Consider the following 12,004-nt stretch of genomic DNA (forward strand, 5'->3'; position numbering starts at 1 on the left):
AAATGGATTTAAAAGTTCGTTCGTCAAAATTTCTATTGAAATACATAAATGTAACATTATCATTGCATATTAATTCGGTAAAAATAGAAATAACTTTAAATGAAGGAATAAAATTAGATTTGATAATCATCTTTATCCGTATGTTCTTGAGATCTTCCTTTTATTTCATTAAAACAATAAATTTATTGTTGCATAGTCCATTCTAAATACAGACGACTTTATTCATTTAGTCAATATTCAGCATGCAGGTATAGTTCGATAGTACCATTTAGTCAATATTCGGCATGCAGGTAAAGTTAAGTAATACATCCCACAACTAATTTGAAGATATAATTCAGCACACAGCAAATATATACCTGGGAACCTCACAATATTCCTACGAGCTGAATAATATTGTTGCCGGAACTATATTTTGAAAATATTCATATTACATGTTTATTGTAATACAACACACGGGAACATTATTCAGTCTGCAGCAAATATATGCAGCACACAACAAATGTCGAATTTGCCGAATTTTCCGTGTGGTCTCGGTGTAAGAAGGACAATGGATTTGGCTCAACCAGCATATTTTTCGTCAATATTCCAGTCAGAAGAGCTTTCTAACTTCATCTTGGCCAACACAAATCTTCGCATTTTGGACTTACACATCGCATCCATGATCAGCGACTATCCTTCGGAGCTGACTCCAGCCAAAGAAGATTTGAAAAAACTGCAGAGTTCATGGGACAATTTACGATCTAAGTCTATTTTCGACGAGTTACTATCATCGAGTGGTCCAACTGATAGGGCACTACTGCTGGCGTCATCAACAAAAACATCTTCCAAGTGGCTCCAGGCAGTACCATCCCACCAATTAGGACTCCTCTTGGATAATGACTCAGCGAGAACGGCAGTGGCTCTTCGATGTGGCAACAATGTATGCGAACCTCATCGATGTGTTTGCGGAGAAATGGTCGACCCAAAAGGCTACCACGCACTGTCTTGCAATAAAACTAAAGGAAAATACCCACGTCATGGCGAGATCAACAAGATTTTTTCAATGGCTTTCAGTTCTGCTGGAGTTCCCAATAACACCGAGCCTTATGGTCTTTCAAGACGTGATGGTAAACGCCCAGATGGTGTAACCAGTTACCCATGGAGTCGCGGTAAGCCATTGATTTGGGACGTGACTGTTGTGAATACCATTGCGGTTTCGTACCTAAACTCTACGTCTTTGGTCAGTGGAGCAGCGGCAGACCAGGCTGAGCGTCTCAAACATAACAATTACATCGACTTAAAAGCCAATTACAATTTTACGCCGCTTGCATTCGAAACCTTTGGTGCAATCGGACCTGAGACGGCCATTTTCGCGAAAAAGTTGGGCAAGCTGATGAAGGAAAACACTGGTGAACCTCGTTCACTAGATTACCTGCTGCAACGGGTGTCCATCGCGATTCAGAGGGGTAATTCAATTTGCATTAGAGACACCTTCAATGACGGGAATGATTTCAATGTTTTTATGTGATTATATTCTATGTGATATTTTTATACTTTTTGTAATTTTTAATATGGGCAATAAAAAAAATATTTAAAAAAAAAAAAAAAAGTATAAAGTTATTGTGGTTGCATTTTTGATATTCAAGCGAAACACTTCGTAAACACTTTAAAAATGGATGAGTTTTCTGATGATTCTGTAGACTTTCAATGTTTTGATAGTAGTACACGGTGTGGTTGAACAAAGTCTAATTAAAAGTGTAATGCAAAGTAGTTTATTTTCCTAATTTATTATTGGTTATTATCCTGATCGTTTTAGGCATAAAGAAAGAAGAAAGTCGGCGGGCGGTTTTTGAGATAAATTGAATTGTAGAATGAATTGAAATAAAATTGAATTTTATGGAGTGGCGGATGTGAATCACGTCCAGATATGATTGTTGGGCGGCAGAACAAGGATTTTAAGGTAGCTACATCCTTGTTCTGTCGCCCTACATTCATATCTGGACGCGGCATACTCAACATCCGCCACTTTAACAACTTTAGTTTTTCCCTAAATCTAAATTTTAGTCCTTCTTCTGGACGCAGTAGCCGTCTTTCAGAATTTCAGAATCAGGGACCGAGTCTAAATTCAACATACTATACCACCTTTCCGGAAGAGTCGAAAATTTTTTGTTGTGGCCTAGTGATGTTTAAAGTAAAGTTGATGAAAAATATGTCTATGGTGTCAGTAGCATGTGATGCGTGGTCTTTATGTCTAAAATGATCAGGAGATCATTACCAATAATAATTAGGAAAGAAAACTACTTTGCAACCACACCGCACCGTTAATAATAAGGCTGAAGATCCACAAAACATTGTACAAGACTCTAAAAATGATGAGGATAATACTGAAAATCCAAGTAATGGTGAACCTGAAGATGATGATGCGAAACAATGGAGCGACGTTTGGAAATTTTGCAACGTTTTATTCAACAATTTTAGTCATCCCAAAAATTGTTAAGATACAGAACTCACAGTAATTTGTACGAATCTTTTTTGTAGGTCAGTGAATAGGTCGGAAATGTCGATAAATTTCGGTTTCATGGTCAAGATTACAAATTTTACTATCAGGTCATTCAGGTTGACCAGGTCATTTCAAGTATTTCAAAAATCAGGTCAGGTCAGGTCAGGTCATTTTTTTTTGAACGACCTGAACCCGACCTGACCTGATCAATCACCAGACTTCAGGTCACAGGTGAGGTTTGGTCGACCTGTTCCGAGCCTTACAACCGACTAGGCGAATAGATTGAATTTTGCATTTATCAATTAGTTTCAGTGATCATTCTAGTAATTATTACGCACTACATGGGAATAGAGTTGAATTAAATTCTACTTTACACACATTTAATAGTTGTTTTTGTTATTCAATGCACAAAACTTATTCTACAAAACCAGTTCATTCGGCCAACATACATTTCTATTGAAATGGCAATTGTCAAAATGACATCGAAGCCATTGATTTATGATGCCGAGAAGGAACATTCGTCTCGCAGAAATTTTACTTTTTCATTACTTTTTATGTTTTTGTATTTACTTTGAGTTATCATGAATAATGAAAAGGATTTCGTAAAAACACAAAAAAATAAACAAAACAATAAAAGAAATGAAAAAGTAAAATTTCTGAGAGATGAATGTACCTTCTCGTCATCATAAATCAATGGCTTCGATATTATTTTGACAATTGAAATTTCAATAGAACATGTATGTTGACTCAGTGGACTGGTTTTGTAGAATAAGTTTTGTGCATTGAATACTTAACAAAAGCAACTATTAAATGTGTGTTAATTATAGGTTAATTCAACTCTATGATTCCCATGTAGTGCGTAATAATTACTAGAAAGATCACCAAAACTAGTTGATCAATGCAAAAATTGAACTTGACTTGAAGCAAATTTATTCGGTATTTGAAAGAGAGTCGCTAATATATGCAGCTATAGTATTTTTGACAACTGTTAAGAGTTATGGAATGTATTGTGGATTGGATTGTTTGGATTTATTTAAAATTCTCAATAGTGGCTGGGTTTTAACAGTTAGCCGCTGTACAACACCATCGATTTCTTTGAATAAAGACACGATCTAAGAGAAATCATAGATGTAGAACAATACTCAGACTCAAAATAAATTTACATTTTTCCGTTCGCAAATTCTTCTGACGAAATCTAAGTTTCCTACTATTAAAATGCTATTTGCAAAAAATGTAAGAAACTTAACATGCAAAAATCTGTAGCTGTGGAAAAAAACCATTCAAATTTCAAATCTGTTAATGCGCCGGTTAATTAAACGCATCCTTTACTATCTGACAGATTGAAATTTTCAACTGTCTCGAAATACTAAAAACTGTGCATTTCATTTTTGAACAAACAGTACCACTCGTGTCACATTGGTCCATATCTATATCGGCGTCGATTATGGAATCTATGTTCGAAAAGTCTTTCAACAATGGGAAGATAAGAGGCAGCGCTCCGTTACATATCTTCGTCTGTTTTGCAGATTTGATCAAATTGCTCGCCTCGAAATGATCGGAACATATAATTCCGTTTCGTGGAAATGTTTGATTATTTAGCAGTTTTATTCGGTTGATCCAGGATTTTTGAAGAGTGGTACTTGCAACCTGCGAAATAAGTTGATTTTTTGTAGCTTCAGAAAAAAACTTAGGTTACAAACCAAATTTACTGATGAAAGGATGGGTTGATTCGATTTTTCTGTTTATACCACTGTGTGTTATTACACCCATTAATACTACACTTTCGAGGCATTTTCTGGTCAACAAAATATCACAAACTTTACATGAAAACAAAATTACAACAAAATGTATACATCACACGCGCTTTTAAAGTTATTTCACGTTTATAAAAACAAATCTAGTCGGACAGTTACAACGTATGTCGCAACGCATTACTTCAAAATGTAAATTACAAGACAAACGTAATGCTTGAAACCAACCTATCATTTGGTAACAATTTCATTTCAGCAGGCCCATTAATTTTTAGCCTAGCAATACGTCCATTGATTCTTCAATTGACTGCCGATCTCATTTGGTACTTGGACGACGGAACGATCGGTGACATACCCGACATTGTACTGGCTAATCTAGCAATTATCAAGTAAAAGGCTAAATTGCTACGTTTGGAATTGAACGGGGGAAAAATGCGAGCTGTTTTTCTGTAACGGTCAGTCGGATCAAAACATACTTGATGAATTTGAAGCCATAGCTCCCGGCATACGAGTTGTCAACGACGAGGAATTGGAATTGTTAGAATATGCGTTCAGTAGCTGCATTATAAGATAAACAGCCCTAAAACATTCACGCGAAAATTAAAATCCAGCGTCGCAACACCTCGTCGGAAATCTAGCATACGTAGTTGTGTAAAGGCACTTTAAAAAGCCGGTACTTTCCATTTTGATGTTATGTATCATTATCTATCATTGACAAAACTCCTCTCAAACATTGCGACGTGAGAAAGAAATCAAACACTTCTTCCCATCCCTAATTCATTTCTTTGCCAAACCGTGAACGTACGTTACCATGGAATTTTAGGAGCCAACAAACCACCGCCTGAATAATTAAATCACAAAAGTCCAGAAGAGAGCCCAATAAAACCCTACTACTACTACTTCCTCGATGTTTCCAAAAGTCCAGAGAACGAGGTCCATACGTCCAGAAGTCAGTGCGCAAAAATTCGTCAATTATCGTACTGGGAAGATGGAATTTTAGGAATTAATCTCATCGAGAATGCACAAAGTCTAGACTGGGCCCCAAAAAAAGGAAGGTCCCTCAAAATAGTAAAATTCTCGACCTGGGAGTGGTAAGAAAATCTTTTTGCAGCATTTTTCCTCATTTGATCTCAGGAATGTAGTTCATATAAATGATCGCTGAGATTCCAACTTTTCTTGTCATGTCTGACGCAGACGTTATTTCGTACTGTAGGGAAACCCCCCCAACAATAAAACTCAAATTAGTTTTTCAAGGCGACCAGCACATTTATTTCTAAAATAAATTAAATTTCCACTGCCTCTGGCAGTATTATCTAACCGGAAGCAACAGTAGTTGTGGTTGTTGTGGTGGTGGTTTCAGCGGCAGCAGTGGTTGTGTCGGCAGCAGCAGCAGCGGTAGTTGCGGCAGCAGCAGCGGTTGTAGTTGCGGGTGCTGCAGTTGTCAAGAAGAGCCACCACCAGCATGGTGCGGCTTCTGCTGATGGGGCAGCTGAAGCAGCAGCGAATGCGGCTACAATCAATAAGGTGAAGAGTGCGAATTTCATCATTTTGATAATTTGGGAACTGTAGAGTTTGACTGGCAAAGCAGAACTGATGATTTTGCTGAGAAAGTGCTCATCCTTATATAGTGGAACATTTTTACAACCGTCACGACAAAATAACAAAATTTTAAATTCTAATTCAACTTTCAAATTTTCCACAACAATATCGCCCGCAATTTCATTACATCAATCGACGATATTAGCATATTTACATCACATTTCGTTGTAATTAGACTAAATTATAACGATATCATCACTGGGAGATGCTTACAACAAATTTTGTGATTGTCTTCCGGAATGAAGCTCCTCTATTTCATTTCATCAATTTGTAATAATAGATCGGGACACTGACACACACTGTAAGTCAAAGTTTTCGAAACGTTTGAATGAACATCGACAAATCTACGAAAGAATGAAGGCGGTGATAGGTTGTTTTTCGAAAGACTGACATATTTAGAGACTTTTTCTGAATGTGACTTTATTTACCGTGGTGGTAACGATTTCCTTTCACAAATTAAATGGAATAGCGGAGCTTCATTCCGGAAGACATCACAAAATTTATTGTAAGCATCTCCCAGTGATGATATCGTTATAATTTAGTCTAATTACAACGAAATGTGATGTAAATATGCTAATATCGTCGATTGATGTAATGAAATTGCGGGCGATATTGTTGTGGAAAATTTGAAAGTTGAATTAGAATTTAAAATATTGTTATTTTGTCGTGACGGTTGTAAAAATGTTCCACTATATAAGGATGAGCACTTTCTCAGCAAAATCATCAGTTCTGCTTTGCCAGTCAAACTCTACAGTTCCCAAATTATCAAAATGATGAAATTCGCACTCTTCACCTTATTGATTGTAGCCACATTCGCTGCTGCTTCAGCTGCCCCATCAGCAGAAGCCGCACCATGCTGGTGGTGGCTCTTCTTGACAACTGCAGCACCCGCAACTACAACCGCTGCTGCTGCCGCAACTACCGCTGCTGCTGCTGCCGACACAACCACTGCTGCCGCTGAAACCACCACCACAACAACCACAACTACTGTTGCTTCCGGTTAGATAATACTGCCAGAGGCAGTGGAAATTTAATTTATTTTAGAAATAAATGTGCTGGTCGCCTTGAAAAACTAATTTGAGTTTTATTGTTGGGGGGTTTCCCTACAGTACGAAATAACGTCTGCGTCAGACATGACAAGAAAAGTTGGAATCTCAGCGATCATTTATATGAACTACATTCCTGAGATCAAATGAGGAAAAATGCTGCAAAAAGATTTTCTTACCACTCCCAGGTCGAGAATTTTACTATTTTGAGGGACCTTCCTTTTTTTGGGGCCCAGTCTAGACTTTGTGCATTCTCGATGAGATTAATTCCTAAAATTCCATCTTCCCAGTACGATAATTGACGAATTTTTGCGCACTGACTTCTGGACGTATGGACCTCGTTCTCTGGACTTTTGGAAACATCGAGGAAGTAGTAGTAGTAGGGTTTTATTGGGCTCTCTTCTGGACTTTTGTGATTTAATTATTCAGGCGGTGGTTTGTTGGCTCCTAAAATTCCATGGTAACGTACGTTCACGGTTTGGCAAAGAAATGAATTAGGGATGGGAAGAGGTGTTTGATTTCTTTCTCACGTCGCAATGTTTGAGAAGAGTTTGTCAATGATGTTCGAATAGATTTTCAAAACTGAATTTTCTGGTTCTCCATTGTTTCCCATTTTTCGCTCACTTCGACGCTTATATTCGGAAATGACTTTTGAACAGACCACACTTGAAGTCAATTGTTTGTCTCGAGATTCAAGTGCTGTTATGAGGTTATCATAACTTTCCGGCAATGATCCAAGAAGAATTGCACTGAATATCAAATCTTGTGTAATATTCTCACCCAATGCCATCATTTCCTGGAACAATTCGTTTTGATGTTTACATGACCCAGCGTCGTCACCTTCTCCGATTTTTTGATCCAAATTTTTTCACAGGATAGAAACTCTGTTGTTTGCATTGTCCTTTTCGTGTATTTCCTTCAGCTTTTCCCATGCAGCTTTCGCTGTTACACATTAACGAATGTACTGGATCTGATCGTCCTCTACACTTAGTGGAATGTGAACGCTCATCATTCTTACGCCACTCGTTAGTGACTGGATCCGGTGCAGCTTGATCAACCACTTGCTAAATGCCTTTTTCGATGAGGATCATTTTCATTTTGTATCGCCAGTTAAAATAGTTGTCGCCGTTCAACGTCTTGATTACATACTTTGAAGCGGCAAGCATTTTCATTAATATTTTTTGATTGAATTTCTTTTGTTCGTAGATTTTTCGGATCGGATGTCCATTAGTAGTTCTAACTGACTACGACTGAACGAATGTTGGCGAATTTCTCTCAATTTCTCAAAATTTCTCTGAATTCACCAAACATTGACTGCTGGGCCCATAACCTGTTAACAGTCCACACGATATGAGGTATTTATTGAGAATGAGCATAATTTTACATTAATCAAATAGCGCCTGCCTACGTAATTTAAATCAAATTAAATGGAATGCAATGTATCATTGATTCCAGCATTTTGATAGATCTTTCAGTTCTTTTTTTGGATTCCAGTCTAGACTTTATGCATTCTCGAGGATGTGGTAGGTTGATTCCTAAGATTCCATGGTCCACCATTGTTCCACAATTGAGAATTGAAGAATTTTCACGGTCCTACTTCTAGACGTCTGGACTTTTAAACCATCGTTGAAGTAGTAGGATGGTTCCTGAAATTCCATGACATGTTATCTTCCTAGGCTTCAGTTTGAACTTGAAAGTTCTGTAGCTGTTCAAATGTCTTGTCGCACTGTCAGTATCGTTGTATTCAGAAATTGCTGCAGCAAGATCTGCGTTTGTCATGAACTCTCAAATTTCGTCTAGTGGTTCGGTTGTGAACATCGTCGTTCGTAACGAAGTTGAAATTGTTTTTCGTGGGATTGCAGATTAGCTTGCGTACAAATGTCATTCTTAGTCTGTACAAGTAAGACGTATGCGTATATCTGTCAAGGTGATACATTGCTTTAATGCATCGGTTTTGAATCACTTGTAATTCAGCAAGCTTATACTTTGGACATTCTCCGTAAATTGGCATAATATAGGTAAGGTGGTTTTGGTCGTATGCGAAGTACAGCTGCTTTCTCTTATCAACCGGAACATATCTCCCGTTGCGGCCACATCAATGAAATGAATGGAGTAATTTGCTTCTTCACATGGTCAACGTGATCACGGAATGATAGATCTTCATCTATGACCAGGCTAAGATATTTGCATTTGCGCAACCGACTTATAGACACTCGGTCAACGATGAAATTCAGATCAATGTTTCTGGCTCGTCCGAAGGTCAAGTAACATGTTTTAACAGCGCTGATGGATAAGACGTTGCGACGTTTGTGGAGTCGCTCGGCATGGCGAAAGGCGTAGGCTAGGGCTGCATCGTCTGCTTAAAGAATGAGCTGGCCCATGAAGTCAAGATTCAGCAAATCGTTTATGTACACAATAAAGTGCAGCGGTCCAAGCTTTGAGCCTTGAGCGACACCCACAATGATCTTAATATAACCGATGGGCTTTTTCGAGCCAGTCCGGTGCTGGCCAGTTACATTTGATTTGATAAAATCGACAAGATGGTCTGACAACACGAGTTTTTGGGGAACCCAAACTGATTTCCGACAAACAGGCCTATACTTTCCAAATAGGCATACAGCTGCCGCAGCAATTCTTCTTCTTCTTCTTCTTTTTCAGCCTGTTTCTATCCACTGCTGGATGTAGGCCTCTCCAACTTCTTTCCATTTCGTACGATCCATTGCCATTTGCTGCCAGTTTGTACCTGCAATATTCTTAATTCCGTTTGTCCATCTCTCTCAGGCCCGGACTGGCCATATATGGCAACTAGGCAAAGCACAAGTGCGCTTTTTGGATTTTGCGCCTTTTCAAAAATAAAATGTACTATTGTATCGCCTGTCTAGATTATCATATTATGAATTGTAAAAGGCGCTAATTGTAATTTTTATATTTTTTCGTTCAAAAACGCGAAAATTTTCGCCTTCGGCGCTAATGAAAATAGTTCTTAAACCTTCAACGGAATACAGTTTCACCTTCGATTTCAGGCGCAATAAATGAGTTTTCTTTAGGTGCTTGCGTCGTAGGGGCTAAATTAAGCGTGTAAATACTTCGTCTACTTGATTTTGAACAAGCCTAATTTTTGACAGAACGTGTAGTTGCACAAAAATTAGCTGCGGTTGCACACGATAGAGGTTGCACACAAGTTCTGACAATAGTTTCGGCAACTGAAGTGATCTGAAGTTAAGCTTGTAATCAATTTCTTTTGATTTTCCTAGTTCAATTATACGATCTGCGAGTTGTTGAACGTTAGTAATTTATAGTTACTCAAGCTATATTTGTTGGAAATAAAAATTTCGATGTGATTACAATTTCAATCTAACGAACCTCAGGAATTTTATCAATCAACCATTTTTTGATAGAGGTAATTACTCTATTACTTTTGGTAAAAAAGATATATTTTTAATATAATTATATAATCTTCCAGATGAAAAGACCAATATTACTACTACTAAAAATAATAAGAAGTTCATTCTTCAGTACAAACTCTTTACTTCGCTTAGAGTCTTCTCTGATCATAATGTAAAATTTTGGTTCCAAAAATTTTGAACTGTTAATTTCAACAAGAAGTAGGACTTTTTGGATGGGTCAGATTCTTTGACTGACTGTCTGAATTTCGATTTTGGTTACCTGAATTGAAAATGAAACGCATTGAACAGAACAATGCGTTTTTATTCCATACAAAGAAACACCAAGATATCATTTCGAGAAATTTTTTAGGAATAATTCCTAGATTACTACTCAGATGTTTTCCTCGTCGAATAACAAAGTTGGAAATATGTTGAGAATTACTCAAGGTATCAAGTGACGAGGCAAATTTTCTGTCGGGAATAACTCCGAGTCACAAGTCCGTCATAGCCCATCTTCGAACTTCACATCGGAAATTTAAATCTCCGTCGTGTTATCAAAGAATTGCTAAATTCTGACAAACATTTTCTTGCATTTAAGGTTTTTGATCATACATGCATGTATTAGGGAACGTCAGATTTATCGAACAGGAACGCAATGTCCAACGAAACGGAAACACAAACTATCTTTCCTTGTAACAGACGCTTCGCTCCAAGGAATAGTGAACAATTTGTGACCAACATTTTCCCTGAATCACAGTCAAGGAAATAATCTTACGACGTTAATAAGTTAGAAACTTTGGGATTTTAAACGAAAAATTCCATTTGGTCGATTTTTACATGATTATGATTTACCTATGCCTAAAAAACAGTCAAAAAGAATCGCTAAAGTCAAATCGCAAAAAAAAAAAATTCTTCAGAATTTACTTCAGACTTTGGCGTTTCATCACACTTTGGCGATTTTTCTTGGCGTTTCATTGTTTTTTATTAACTTGTTAAATCACAAGAAAAATCGGCAATGCGTGAAGAAACGCCAAGAAAAATCGACAAATTGTGAAGAAACGCCAAAAAACGTGAGGAACGACCAATTTTCCATTCTTGGCGTTTCTTCGTCGATTCTTCTTGGTGTTTCTTCACACTTTTAGTTTTTTCTGGTGATTTAGCAAATCAACAAAAGATGATAAAATTGCTAGGATCTTACGAAGCGCCTTTATGTTACATTTTATAAAATGATAAAATTACTGTGATCTCACGATGTCAGGGCTTATTATTAGGAATTTTTTAAGAATTTTTTAAGACTTTTTAAGAATTTTTGAGAATTTTATGAATTTTTAAGAATTTTTAGGAATTTTTAAGAATTTTCAAGAATTTTTTGTTTTTGCTGTAAAAAGATAAATTTATGCAATTCATTTGTCAGTTACGTTTATATAATCGAACAATTCAAAATTCAATTTTATCAGATGAAGTTGTGTCTGATACGATTTCGGCTGATGAAGTCGCCCCTGACATAGTGCTGACCCATCTTAAACGAGCTGGACAAAACGCTCACAAACTCAAATGAAAGCATTGTCAAAGCGACAAAAAACCATTGTTAATGTTAAGACCATTTTGAGTTTGAAACTAGGCCCTACCTCTTAGGTGGGTCAGGCCGCTTGACTGACTAAATTTCCCAATAATTGCAGTCCCTTACCATTTTTAAATAAGCTGGTGTTTTCAAGAATGGTCTGTTTGCTACATCATTAATTG

Source organism: Bradysia coprophila, unplaced genomic scaffold (assembly GCF_014529535.1).
Source record: "Bradysia coprophila strain Holo2 unplaced genomic scaffold, BU_Bcop_v1 contig_137, whole genome shotgun sequence".
Taxonomy (NCBI): Eukaryota; Metazoa; Arthropoda; class Insecta; order Diptera; family Sciaridae; genus Bradysia; species Bradysia coprophila.